We start from the raw sequence: 15,990 nt of genomic DNA, 5'->3' as shown, positions 1-15,990 counted from the left end.
CGGACAAGATAAAATATTAAATTAAGGTAAAACTATGATAAAAATAGCCATAAAATGGTTCAATAGGATAGATGTTGCAGTTCAATATCTAAGGAAGGTAACCATCTAACTGCTTCTGTTCTAAGAAAGAAATTGCCAATCACTTTTGTTCCTCTTGACAAGCTTTCCTGGACATAAATTCTTCTCTTATCTGTATATGTTAATGTGTGTTTTTGTTTATTAGCATGTGTATGTGTATGTGCATTTGACATATATGTATGTAAAAAGTTAAGCAGAAGTTACATATACAAGGTTAAAATATCAAAATGCAAATGCATTCAGGCACAAGCAGCTGTAAAAATGTGTCTAACTTTCTGCAAAGTGCTTTAATAGTTTCTTCACCTATTTCCTGCTGAAATGACAGCTTTTGAAACATCGTAGAATATATATATATATATATATATATATATATATATATATATATATATATATATATATATATATATATATATATATATATATATATATATATATATATATATATATATATATATATATATATATATATATATATATATTAGTTTCCTTGGGGCCTTTTAATGTTCAGTCTCAACACCCAGTTAGTTGATAGGTTATCGTCTTCCCCTGAGGGCTATTTATGTCTTGGTCCTAAAATTTGTAAGATTTGATGGAGGGGACAGAATTAGGAAAAATCCCATTTTGAATAATTCTGGAGGTACTGCAAAGGGGCGGGGGGGGGGAATTCACCTTTGGAAGTGTCTCACTTTCTTGTGGAATATCTAAGGGGCCCTTCTTTCTTGCCCCTTCCTGATCCACTCAAATCTAGAAAAATGCTTTGAAGATATTCATATTGAGATACAAAATTACAGCATGTGAGGAGTTAAGGTCAGAGGTTGTGTGAAAATGTTAAATTTTCTTAAGGTAGAATTTAGTTTAAATGAAGGGTAGGAAATTCTAGATTCTAACAGCTCTTCCTAGTGGCGAGCATGGTGTCAGTAGGTATGTTACATCAACATCTAAATATGTCAGAGTTACATATTTTTTGGTAATACTTCAAAAGAATTTCCCTATTTTTATTAGACATTAGTTCATTATAAAATGTTCCAGTTCACTGCTAACTTTGCATCAAACATTCCTTTTACAATTTGGTTTCTTAGATTTTTTTTGACTCTGTGGAAGAAAACTGTAGTTTTTTTCTGCTTCTTGTTATAAATATTTTGCTGATGTATTTTACAAGCAGAAACACTGAGCATGACAGCAGTCTATTCATGCTGTCTTTAATGATCTGTATATACCACAAATATGCTCTTCGCAATATTATTCAGTTTTGCAAGACACAAAAAGGATTATTTTTGCAAATGGCTTCAGTCATCAGACTCTTATTCAACAACTGTCCTCCAACGCTTTGAAAGTTTAAATGACTCTTTATCACAACTACCGCCTCACTATCTATCAAGGCATTATTCACTTCAGAATGAGGCTAGTTGAAAGAGCATTCATTTGATCAAATAAATATGACAACCAAGTACAACATCACTACATCTTCAGGGAAATTTTTCTCATCGTGATTAGTCCATCCCTGGCCTTTTCCCAGAACCTGCAGGGAAGAAACTGGTGGGAGAAAGAGACACTGACAGTATGTTTGCTACCTTCAGTAGCATATTCTACCTAATTGCTTCACTTTCTGACAGATTTCAGTTTCATTAATTCCCAGCCTGTTCAAAAAGTATAGATAAAATCTGTATCCAAAAGTAACAGATGACTGAGCAAATCAAAGGCAAAGGAGTCTTGTAGTTCTTGTTCTTACTTGATTCCTTAATATGATGACATGGTTGAAGAAACAATTACCATAAACAACTGAAAGATTCCTGAAGACATACTACAACTGTTTTAAAACAGTCCCATTTTTCTGAATCCCCTGTCCAATAAAAATTAGTGTGCTGAGATCCCATTCACATCAATGAGATTAGTTACTTTTAATTTTGTCCTTAATTTCAATAGGAATTAAGGAATTCACTTTAGTTCGCTAAGTGTAAGGAGATTTATAATTAGTTCCTTATGTAAGCCAGAGTTTTAAAATTATGGTTCATTGGTTTCAATACAATTTATTATTAAATAAATATGCACAGACCTATGCAGTATCTTGTTTCATGAAAAAACTGTGAGGCAATAGCAACATTTCGAGGCTTCCATCCAGAAGCAAATTTCGTGGAACTATAACAGTGAGACTATGTTTTGGTGAGATGGCCTTACAAGGGGCACAATAGGGAATGGAAGAGGGAGCTGAATGACGAAAACAGTGCTGTGACATCAAAATGAAAGTCTGTCTCTGTTGTATGTGTATTGTTTTAAAAGCAGAAAACTCTGCATACAGAAAAGGGTAAGATGAACTTTTTAGTGCTCTTACTTTTTGAAGATTATTTTTACTGTTTGCAGAAGTGTTTTTAATGTTAATTAGATAACCATAGGGTCATATAAGAGATATTTTCTTACCTAAATAGGGGAACAGAATAACCATGGGTGGGCAAAAAGCAATGGGAATGGGAACAACTTCTGACTTTGTCTCAGCTGCCCCATGGATTTCCTTGTGGAAAGCTAGTATGGAACATCAGACATGTTCTTCCTTCCTTCCTTCCTTCCTTCATTCCTTCCTTCCTTCCATTCATTCATTCATTCATTCATTCATTCATTCTTTCATTCTCTCCTTTCTTCCTTCTTGCCTGCCTGCCAGCTTCTTCGTTTATTTTGCTTATGAGAAGCTTTCAGGGAGAAATTCAGTAAGGAAACCAGCAGAAAGTTGCAAGTCCAAGGGCAGAAGTCAGATAAGTAGCTCCAGCAGGATGGGGAAGGGAGAGAAGAGATGCATAGGGATAAAGATCAAGAATGGTACATGGGGTGTGAAAAATGCACTGTATGTGTTGGAAAGGGTGTGTTGAGGATGTGGCAAGAATGCCAAACGTGCACAAGAGATGCAATGAAGGTGCACAGGAGGTGACCTGGGTCAGGAAGGGTGTTATATGGTGCAAAATAGGTGCTATATGATTGGGGAAGGATCATGGGAGACAATACAGGTCAGGAGAGCACATAAGGTATTGGGGATGGTTGTCCATTGTTCATTGTACAGGAAAAGTGTGCAAGTTTCCTTTATTCTCTGTTCCTCTCTTCTTGCACCTCTCTATCCCTTCTGATAGTGGCTGCTGCTGGGTTGGAGAAGTAGTAAGGATTTGTGAGAATGACTGGTAAACTTCCACAGAATGTTGAAAATGAAGTTCCTGTGACTGTACAATCATCCCAGCAGCTGCCAGTAGCATTGAAGCAACCACAACCTCCCCAAATTTCATTCCCATGAAAGTCATGGGTCTCATATTTTTGACACCTTCAGTAAGTTACTCCATTTGAGATACCTTGGTTCAAAATCTGTTTCCCTATGATGCACAGTTTCACCCATATGAATATAACCACAAAGAAAATTAATCTATACCCATATCTCTGAATTCTTTTGTTATATAGTTGGAATGCTCTCCCCAAGATTCAACTGGCTCTCACCTCTGTTAGTAAGTAAGCTTTGAAGACTTGGCCATTCCCTTAGATATTAGGTCAAAATGTTACAATAAGCCCCTCTAAGAAAGTGAAGGGTAATATTGATATGCCCGAGTGTGACTTCGTTGTCTTTCCACCCAAAGTCACATTTTTGTTAGTTCAGCACATATATCAATCAATCATACAATCAATCAATCAATTTGTATATATGAATACGTGGGAGACATGCATTACAATTTTATAGGCTCCCCTGCATTCTTAATCAAATAACTACTCCCTATTGTTTTTACAATGCAGCATACTTATCAATGGAACTATACATATATTTCTCCTAATTTAATCTAGAAATAAAGATATAATAATAGGAGCAGATTTTCCTCTAGGTAGCTGAGATATGCACATTTATATTTACTCTTTCTTTGTCCCAATTTTTCATGCTTATCCAGGTATGTTGTAAGACCAAAATCTGCGTGCTGGAGTTAAGTTAGGTGATTCACCCTTATTCATATAATTTTCTAGGTGCAGGCAATGTTTCTCTATAAACAAGTACACAGAAACATTATTTTTCCTCTTTTGGGGATATTGCAATATAAAAATCTTCTAACATTCTGTCTGTCAAACAAGAAGCACTTTTATTGTATTTAATATACAGCTCTCATAAAGCATACCAGTTATCTTCTGTTGTATTAAGGAGTACAACCGTCTCTCAAGGGTAGTAGAAAAGAATTGTCATTCTGTGGGTTTTTCTGCACTTGGGGCTTGTTTGTTTCTACTGATGGCTCTCCTCTATATCTGGAAAGGGTATTTCTAAAGGACTTTAAAGGCGAAGTAGCAAAAATGTCATAAAAGCCTCTCTTGGGTTTGATGGATGCACTCTTCTATTTGAAGTTTACTCACTGTCTTGTACAAAAATTCCTGGGTCATTCCACCCAAGCCTCTAATGAGGCAGTGCAACAACACAGACAGCTTTGTAGGCCTTTCTTTAATCAGAGATTGGGTAGCACTTGGGATTGATAGGCTTCAACATCAGATCTAAACAGAAAATAACATGCTCGATTTGCCCTCTGAAGGTGGGTTGAGCAAATCTCAGTGATGTATCGGAGCATTTGCTGGCTGCAAATGCACGTGGTGTGATTCCTATTTCTGTCGGCAAATACAAATTTTTCACTCAGCAGGCTTAATCAGAGCCAACTCAAGAGGAGAAATAACAAAAACTCAACAGCCCTTAGCAACTCAGCATGGCATAGAAGGATTTAAGACTTTAGCATTTTATCTCTATTGGTATGAAAATGTATGAGGAAATCTGAACTTTGGATTTGCAAATAAACACATTTTATATATTACAAACCATCCACTTTAACTAATGATGTTTGAGTATTTTGCTATGCTAATTTTTGTTCTCATCTTGATGCCATTTTCATTAAATAATGCAAGCTCACTAAATTGGAGTAGATTTTTTCCCAGGGGAAAAAAAAAACATTTCATATTGTTGGAATTGAGCTAGGTTACATGAGTAAAATATGAGAAGGGCAAATGTTACAAGAAGATAGGAGATTTCCAAAGATACAGAGATGTGATAATAGCATTCAAGGACCATCTCATTAAATGCTTTAAAAAGGGGGGAAAGTGGGATAAAGTGAACTGAAATATTGATACACACATTATGTTGGACCCTGAATAACAGATTTTGAGATAACATATTTGTTATTTACAGTCCTCAAGAACCAGCATGTCTTAGGTTATACTATTGCAAGAGTAAAATTTCTCATGTTGCTTTAATTGAATATGTTAACTGGGTCACCAAACCATCTCAGAGATCAATTTAACCTTTGTTTCAAACTTTACTTTAGGTTGTTCCTGAGCACTTACCTGGCAAAGAATATCTTTAAAGAAGAGAAAAAAGAAAAGAAAAGAAAAAGCAACACATCAAATAAGTAATACATATCTTATTTTCATTAGTATTTTACAAAATTCTATTTCCATTTGTAACAAGAAGAGTTGTAGCCATTCATATCAATTGGACTGACTTTTCAATAATGTATATTAGGACTGAAGGCTCCATGATGCTTCATTTTCATAGGGATGGACACCCCGGGATCCTTAAACTAATTTCAAAAGTCGATTTTTCTGTCATTTAAATAGAACCACATAACGGACAAGTTATTTTTCTATCTGTTACAAAATACATTGTCATTAAAAAACACTATTCCCATTATAGATACTCATCTTATTCTTAAAAAGATATGAAAAAACCCCAATATATGCTTACAATCTTACATAATAGTTTCTATCAGTTATAGTCACTGCTTCCATTTGCCTTTCCAGAGTTATCTAGTAAACATATGCCAAAAGCCTCAGATAGACAGTGCTGAAACATTGATTTGGATCATTAGAATAAGAACAACAGTATGTTTAATATTTTGCAATCAGAGACTTTTATTCCATACATTTGTGTTATGTATGATATAATGCTCATAGTTTGGATAATGCAAAACAAAACAAAATAAGTCAAGGCAAAGAACTTAAGCCATAAAAGAAACTCCTTAAAATGTTGTCATACATAACATGACATATTATTTCTTTTTTTACACTGAGGTAAATCTATGTGCAAAAATACATATTTTGCACTCGGTAATGTTGGAATTGCATCATAGCTGATTTTTTATATAGTGAATATATTGATTAGGCAACACCAGCTGCCATTTACTTAGAAACAATGCTGGCAGGGAAATGTTATGTGATGTGTAAGAACTACATAGTGAAACTAGAGAACCATTACTCAGGAGCAGTAGAGAAAATATTTAATGTAAGAAGAAGAATAGTAAATAAGATAAAAGAAAAAAAAGAAATAATTTGAGGATGTAGCTTCTCTGAAAGAAATTCAGTATGTATTTTCAATCAAATTCATGCTCACCTCAGGAAAGAAGGAAGGAATGAACAAAGGAACGAATGAACGAACGAACAAAAGAATGAACGAAGATTTTTGATACTCCCTACTATTTCCAATTTCCAATTTAATAAAATTTGTATGCCGCCCACTCCCTAGGGACTCTACTAGCTTCCCACAACAAAACTCCGCGGGGAAGTTGAGAGGAAGGCAGGGAGGGAGGAAGAAAGGAAGGATTTTAAGATAGAAAGCCTGCTCTATAGTATTATCAAGAGAAACATACAGAGATTTGGGAATGTAATAAATTCAGGGGGCTCCTGCAGGAACAGAAACAACCACATTTTTTTGAGGCACAGATATCTAATTTGTTTGTGCAGCACAAAGGCTAATAGGTCTATCAGTTTGAGATAAATCATCACTCTTGGAACTAATTCATGACTAATTTCCTTCATTGCTCTGTCATCATGTCATAGACGAAGATTAGATGAAGGAACCACAACTTTGATTAACAGAAATCATTAAGGATCTACAATGAATTAATCTCAGAAAAAGGTATGTTCTCAGTTCTTAACTTTCTGCCTCATATCAGGTGGGAACCCCTGTTCTAATCTGTTGAACAAAATCTGTGAGCAAAGGATGATATTTGCTTCATTCTTTCAAGATAGGGAGCAAAGGGATATAAAAATTCACAGCCATCTCTCAGGCTCTAATATAGCAGGATATTTATCAAATCAACTAAATATCAACTTGACTGTTTTTACGGCTGACTCTGAACAAAAACTAAATAAACCATAGGGAACCAAAAGAGAACCATTGGAAATGAGTGAAAAAAGCCAATTAGGTCACACCTTACAAGTTGTTCAATTCCCCAAATCCTTGACAAACACAAAAAGAAAGTGGGAGGGAAGCTTTATGAAAAGAATCTGGAGAAAGCCCACAATTTAAAATGAGTAGAATAGCTCATTCCAGTGACTAAACATGCCCATAAGCTGAAATGAAGAAAGACCATACCAATTTACTCCTATGGTTCTAATAAGATACCTGTTTATAAACTGTTTGGACAATAAATGCCCAAGCAATACTAACAGAATTTATATTAGGATAAACTGCTAACTTAAGACAATTAATTTACTTCACGTTTTCAGCATTGGTTTCTGGGTCTATATTCATTATTGCTATTGCATTGTAATTTTCTCCATGGAATGATATAAACTGCATATCTCGTACATGCAAGTTAGACTTAGAAACAGAGGTTTATACTGGACAGACACACACATACACACCTTTGGCCAATGGATCTCAATGGAAGCTGATACAATAAAGGAAATTGAACAGCTGGCGGGCATTGATCAAGCTAAGCATAAACTTTACATATGCCAGTGAAACATGGACAGTAAAGTCACAATCGATACAAGCTACAAGTGATTCAAACAGTCATGGAAAGATACATGATCAGCATCCCAAGACAAGATAGAAAGACCTGCACATGGATTAGAAAACAAACAAAAGCATACAATATCATCAAGAAAGTAAAAGAATTGAAATGGAAATTGGCTGGTCAGAGAGCAAGAAGATCTGATGGCAGGTAGACCAAGGCAGTCATCAAATGGATTCCATTTGATAAAATATATTCATGAAAGAGACCTAAAAGAGGATAAATCAACAACATCAGCAAGTATTGCAGGCCAAATATATATAATTTCTCATTGTTTTGAACAGGTAATAATAATAATAACAACAACAACAACAATAGCAACGATAACAACGATAACAGCAACAATAACAGCAACAATAACAATAATAAAAATATTTTTGAAATTTTTGAAATTATTTTTGAAATTATTTTTGAAATTATTTTTGAAATTATTTTTGAAATTATTTTTGAAATTATTTTTGAAATTATTTTTGAAATTATTTTTGAAATTATTTTTGAAATTATTTTTGAAATTATTTTTGAAATTATTTTTGAAATTATTTTTGAAATTATTTTTGAAATTTTTAAAATTTGTATTGAAAAAAATAGTTGAAAAGAAAAAAGTTTGGTTCATTGACATTGCAATACCTGGTGATGTGTGAATTGAAGATAAGCAGCAAGAGAAAATCACAAAGTACTGGGACTTGCAAATTGAAGTTGAATGACTATGGAAAAAAAATTATGTGTTGTCCCAATTGTAATTGGAGCCCTTGGAGCAATACCTAAAGGGCTACCTCGCTATTTGGAAATTCTAAATTTATCGAATTTGAACATTCTAATTGTACAATTAGGGGGTATCCCTAATGTGCCAAGCTGCGAGAACTGGGGGGGTGGGCAGAGTGCCATGTGTCTTGGCGCCTTAGGGATACTGCCTAGGTCAGTGAATGGTGCTCTGCCCAGTTGGAGAGGGGGTTAGCAGTTTGCAGCTGCTCGTAAGCATGGTCACCTTATGGCTGCTTCGTCCCTGAGTCTGTGCCAGCCTCTTTGGGAGCCCGCTTGCAAGGGAGCGACCACCCACAACCCCCCCCCCTCTGGTCAGGCAGAACGCCACTCCCCAACCTAGAAGTATCCCGAAGGCGCCAAGCAATTTGAGCGGCTTTCCCTTCAGCTCCTGCAGCTTGGCACCTTCGGGATATTGCTAGGTCGGTGAGCGTTGCTCTTCCTTGCCGGAAGGGGGGGGGGTTCCAGGGGGCTTATTTTCAGGGGTGGGCTTATATTTTTGCCCACGTGAAAAATGTGGCAAGGCGTTAGTTTCAGGACAGGTCATATTTTCGGGGAAACATGGTATAATTTAATTAGTTTGATCACTTAATTAATTAATCAATTTACAATGGTCTTCCTTCTTTCTGTCCCTCTTTCATGTATTAACACCACTTCCATTTCCAGAATTACCAAGTTTCTCCAAAAATAAGACAAGGTCTTTTCTTTTGACCCCGAAATAAGCACTTGTCCTTATTTTTGGGGAAGTCTCATTAATTTTGAGGTACAAGAGGTGGCAAGTGTGGTCACCTCATGATTGCTGCTGTGGTGCAATATTTTCAGGGTAGGGCTTATTTTAGTGCATATGCTCAAAAGTCCAATTGAGATTATTATCTGGGGAAGTCTTATTTTGAGGAAAACAGAGTAACTATAAAATAACATTCCTACTATGTGTTAGAATCTTCATTACTTGTGAATAGCTTTTTCAATTAATTTAATACAAATTAAACTATAGAGAAAATGAACTAAGTATGGGCCAAGGAGTAGCAAGATAAAATGAAGGCAGGGACTTCTCAGGAAAGAGCACCCAAATCTATGGAGAAATTAGAATAGGGAAATTAATTACATAGGGACTTTGTGATCAATTTGTCTATGTATGCATTTGTATGTGGGAATCTGCCCATATCTTTACATGTTTATCTCTGTGTATTCATAATATGGAGCATCTAAAATAGTAAATATAAAAATTATATTCCTTCTTCCCTAGAAGTCATATATATAAATACTTGTACCTTTTTTAGGAGTGCTTCAAAATCAGAAGCAAAAAAAGCAAAAGGTCTAACTGTCATGTAAACTCATTTGAAATGTCATGTCTCATTAAAACCCAATAAGTAGAATGTCTGTTTTTCCCTTTGGTTGAGCCATCAAATTTGTCAAAATTTTATGATAATTCATTCCGTCACTTCTCAGACATTTACATGACAAGCAATCCTTATGAGAAAAAAAAATTAGAATCCCTGTAACCCTATTCTTCATGTTAAACTGCCTCCAGAGAGGTTTTTAAAATATCTATTTCAGTTAGGAGTAAAGTACAAACTTTTTCACTGCCACTTATAATGGAACATGGCAATAAATTGCCTCCGTCCCATTCTTGACCTCTTGACTTCTGAACTTTAATTGTCCTTGCCTAACTTTGCTTTCTTAAGCCAGTCGCAACAGTGTCATTCTGCTCCTTCTCCAAAGGATCCCTAGACTTACAGTATCACTTCAGAATTGTTAAGTTCCCCCTCTAATGTTTGCTGCTTATCACATTGTGCCGGGGGGGGGGGGAGAGACAGAGGGAAACAGAGAGGAGGAGCAGGAGGAGGAGGGGGAGGGGGAGGGGAGGAGGAAGAGGAGAAGGAAGAGGAAGAAGAAGAGGAAGAGGAGGAGGGAAAAAAAGCAATATTCTTTCATAGCTATGTTTTATAGGTAGAGCATGACTTTTGTCCAATTTGTAGCATAAATGTTACAATGGTAAAGTTATAACTTTATATAAATGAAAATACCTGTAAAACAATAAATAGTAAATAATAATGAATTATTTCAATTATTGTAAATATGCCAAGTTTCACATATATGGGAACTAAGAGACACCCAGCATAGCTGCATCCATTCATTAGAGAAATAGAAGATGGCATGATTTTTGAGTGTATGTTTAAGCATGCATGGAATAATTTGTCTATAACTGCAGAATTATTCTTTTCATTTGTTTTTTGAGAAGCAAACCAAATATATGAATTATTTAAAGAATTATTGCAGTTCAAGCTTTGCCCGTCTTTCCACATTTTCTTCTTGATCCATGACAGCACTCATTCATCAATTTAAGGCCCACAAGTTAAGTTGAAATTTTGATTGAATGTAACTAATACAATGTTGATTGAGTATATACACACATACACATACACACATACATACACACACACACACACACAGAAGCATACATTTCTAAAGTAGGATTAAAATGGCCAAAATATCAATGAAAATAGTGTTGGTTATGGACCTCTGGTTTTGGTACTTTTAGCATCAAATGTCATGCCTAATTTTGGAAAAATTGTCTCATAACAGTTTTGACTTAAAGCTGGTCTGATTAGATGCTTGAGGTAGAACTGTGAATGCTCTCCAACCACCAACACAAAGTCAAAGTATATACTCACTCAGTTTCTTCCATCTCTCCTTGAAAAATGCAACAATAATAAATTTGATAACTAGCCATTATCTGTCATTTTATAATGTCATAATCAGATGGAGGTGACTTTCATGCTTTGTTCAGTAGTAGGGCATGCTATATTTGATCACAACCCTAATATGAATCTGTCAGGTGATGTGGCAGCTAAAAGAAATGCAATTTTACATTGCCCCAATAAAGGTATAGTTATCAAATCACACAGGAAGTAATCATTACTCTACATTCTGTGTGAGTTCAGCCCTATTTTAAGTACCATGATCAATTCTGGCATCACATTAAAAAAAACCATGAAAGGGGAGGGGGTGGAAAAGGGCATGGAGGATGACAGAAAACAGAAAAAAAAATCTTAACAGCTAAATATCTTTAGCAGTGAGAAGACTGGAAAGGAGATAAAATCACACATTTCAAGTACATGAAGGGGTGTTACACAGAAGAAGATCAAGACCTCTTCTTTACTGTCTGAGAGTGCAGGGTAAGAAATAATGAAGTTAACTTACAGGAAAGATTTTGGTTGAGTGACAGTGGAACCAATGATATAAGATGGCTAGTAAGTTTCCCTTCAGTGAATATGTACAAGCAAAAACTGGATAGCTACCTATAAAGTATGTTTTCAGTTGGCTTCAGTGGTGGGTTTCAAAATTTTTTAAAACCTCTTCTGTAGGTGTGGCCTGCTTTGTGGGAGTGGCTTGCCGTCCATGTGACTGGGTGGGCATGGCCAACTTGTAAAATTTGGTAAAACTCAATTAACAACGCTCTTGCTTAGCAACCAAAATGCTGGCTCAGAAACTCTGGCATTTGAAGCACGCAAGTCTTAAAGTTACAAGACCCTTGCACCCCTCGCCCTTTAGAAAAAAAACCCAGGGGTGTTCAAACTTGACAGCTTTAAGACTTGTGGACTTCAATTCCCAGAATTCCTCCTCCAGTCATATTGGCTCAGGAACTCTAGCATTGAAACACACAAGTCTTAAAGCTGTCAAGCTACAAGACCCTTGCACTCCTAACCCTTTAGGAAAAAAACCAGGGGTGTTAAAACTTGACAGCTTTAAGATTTGTGGACTTCAACTCCCAGAATTCCTCCTCTCACTCTTCATCTTGATGATGTGCGGACGGGTGGGGGGAGAGAGCTGGAACCAGTTCTAAATGGCACTTTAGATTTGTGGAACCTCTATAGAAGAGGTTAGAACTGACAGGAATCCACCCCTGGTTGGCTTCCAACAGGGGTGGTGATGATGTCAGTTGAGTTTTAGGCCTAAATGGTCCCATTCTAACTTTGTATAAGTCTATGGAAAAGTATTAATAGTAGAATAAATTATATACATCACTTTATGTCCAATACAATGTGTAGGTATTTAAAACAAACACATCCAAAGGAAATAAAAGATACAACTGTGTTTTAAAGACCTTTCAGGAAAAATAAATGACAACACAATACTTTCTGAATTACTTAGAAACAAGTACATTCACAATTTGATTGTTGAGCATGATGTTTCTTCCCAGAATATCTTGCCAAAAGAGATTCAAAATGAAAACAATGTGAACATATTTTTGGAAAAATAAAGACCTTTAATCATAGTACATCCCAATTATATATATATATATATATATATATATATATATATATATATATATATATATATATATATATATATATATATATATATATATATATATATATATATATATATATATATATCAGACTTGAACTGTATGTGTGTGTGTGTGTGTGTGTGTGTGTGTGTGTGTGTGTGTGTGAATATATAGTATATATTCCAAAATGAAACAATTGCCAGAAACAAAAAATCCCACATATTTTAGGAACAATTAGCCAACTTTTCTGGTAAAAATTAAAAATGGATAGACCTTACCAGAAAAGTTGGCTAATTGTTCCTAAAATATGTGGTTTTTTTGTTTCTGGCAATTGTAATGTTTCATTTTGGACGTGATATGATTGTTCAGATAATTTGGCAACAATTTTGTAGCTTTAAATACAGCTATTGAGATATACTTTCATCATATCCAGGGAACATCTGGAAGTTTAAAAGAGATCTTATTGAGGCAGGGAGGGAAATGGAATAACATGTGTGATATTTGAATAAATCCTGCACCCCTAGTACATGTGGTGCTTCTACTATGCCAGTATTTCATACAGATAAAGTTCAGTGTATACTTAATATTTGAACCTGTTTGAAATCTGGGCCTTAGCATGTTTTGTGAGTGCATAAGATCATAAAAGACAATTGTATTCGTTATGTGTTTATTTTCAGCATTTTTTTCTACTGGTCAATAAAAATCTCAAAGCAAGAAATGAAGTTACAAGTATATATTGTATAAGGGATGTGGTGCTCAGAGGATAAGATGCAGAGCTTGTCGATCAAAAGGTTGGCAGTTCAGTGATTCAAAACCCAGCTGCTGCTCCCGTTATTTGTCCCAGTTTCTGTCAAGCTAGCAGTTTGAAAGCATGCAAAAAATTCAAGTACAAAAATATGGAACACCTTTGGTGGAAAGGTAACAGCGTTCTACATTTAGTCATGCTGGCCACATGACCATGGAGATGTCTTCGGACAGCGCTGGCACTTCGGCTTTGAAATGGAGATGAGCAGCGCCCCATAGAATCAGAAATGACAAGCACATATGTGTGAGGGGAACCTTTATCTTTATATATGGTATATAACCCTACCACGGCTGAGCTCCAAAAATCTAACTACTAAACATGGCAATGAGCTCTTTTCTATTATCTATATTTGTCTGGATTTTTACGGCCATGATATGAACTATCAAGACTATAATTGTAATATATATGAATAGGGCTACCATATACATTGAGTGGCAAGCACAAGTGGTCTTCTTCAGATCATAAAATATGTGGTCTATCCCATATCTCAACTCTCTTGAGTACTGAAGAGTACTGAATACCCAAAGACTAATTAAGGTAATTTATAAAACAAGATGGATCTATTTCGAGGCCACTATAGTCAAATTGGTGGGGTAAAGGATGCCAACTTGACTGTCAGTAGATTATGTCATTGCCAACATAAGCAAATATACAAACAACTATTGTAGGCATTAGCCAGTCATATAATAAATACCACGACTGAATCTAAATTATTATATAATAAATTGAATAATAATTTGGGCATTTATTTCAGGAAACATTTATTTTCTTTCCCTGTCTATTTATATTTGAGAAGGCTGATGTTATGAATAATTAAAACTGCATACATCACATCTAGCAAGAAATACATCATATCATGGCTATAATATGATTCCTGCTTTGCTGACTGGATATTTAAAAATGGAACTGTGACTATTGACATTTTTGAACTGTGAGTTTTTGTATTAAATATAGTTTCGAGATCAGTATATTAATTTGAACTTCTGTTCAATTTCATCAGTTTATATAAACTAAATATGAAATCTGACCATTAGATTAAAATGCTAAATACAATTCAATATTAAAATAAAAAAAGCAAACAAATGCATAAATAAATTAAAGCTTAACAGCAATAGATTTGAGTTTGATGTAGTCCTGGGCATAAGGAATCCCTTAAAATATGAAGGTGATATTATCATTAACTGTTTAGATTATTCATTAACCTTCACTAATGTAAGATGCTTGACATGCATTTCTAAGAACCTCTGAAAGAGATATTAGAACATGATGAATCCTTTTTTCATTCCCAGACTAGGGAGAGTATCTGCATAACACTCATTCTTGTGTTACATCAGTAGCTTGTGATCTAGATTTACTTAAGTACCAGTTATTTATTGATTCACTTTCTGAAAACCTAAATACATATTTTGAAATGATATTAATTATTTCATGCATTTTTATTCTTTCCTCTAGAAGCCATACAAATGTTTCTCAGAGTTACAACATTATATTTATAAAATAACAATAAAAATTATTTTGCATAAATAATTTGCAAATGGATCTATCCTGTAGCTGTAGGAATAACATCAAGGGACATGTCTTATTGTTGATGATGCATCAATGCAGAATTATGTAATCGTCAGGTCAGTTTCAATTGCCAATCATGTACCTAACTTCTACTTATTTTTTGTTACTCTACCTGCCTGGTTGTCCCTTTTATATTGAGCACTGAAATGCTTCATTTGAAAGGACTTAAAAAATCACCAGGTGCAAAACACAGTGCCCTATTTTTGACAGGTATAAACTATTGCCTTTCACTTATCTTTCAGTCATTGTACTTTCTAGATTTACTTCAAAGTACTTGTCGTGTGTAAGACATAAAGTCTTACACAAAATCCAGTTCCACATTCCACTTTACGTAGAAACAAATCCAGTGTTCTAAAACATTATATAGTTTATCAGTTTTTCTTCTTGATGTCCTTACAAATTAAACATAATTAAACAGCTTTCACTGTTCTTTCAATTGATTTATTGATATACCTGATTTATTGCATTTTGGGTTTTTTAATGTTGTTTTGCTGTCTAGTTATTTCATAATATATCATAAATAGCAACATACAAGCTATTGTAAACATGGATCATATGTATATTTGTATACATAATAATGTCTATTATATTAGTGTGTGACTGCCTGGTATATATAGACATAAATGTAAATGTATTTTATATGGGTGCTTGGGTGTTTATGTCTGTATCTGTACAGTGCCTTTCCACAAATTCCACAAGTCCTG

The sequence above is a fragment of the Thamnophis sirtalis genome, unplaced genomic scaffold (assembly GCF_051295495.1).
Source record: "Thamnophis sirtalis isolate CommonGarterSnake01/CBP01778 unplaced genomic scaffold, rThaSir2_p1.2 scaffold_5, whole genome shotgun sequence".
NCBI lineage: Eukaryota > Metazoa > Chordata > Lepidosauria > Squamata > Natricidae > Thamnophis > Thamnophis sirtalis.
The sequence above is the reverse complement of the archived record's forward strand: the minus strand, read 5'-3'. Positions refer to the sequence as shown.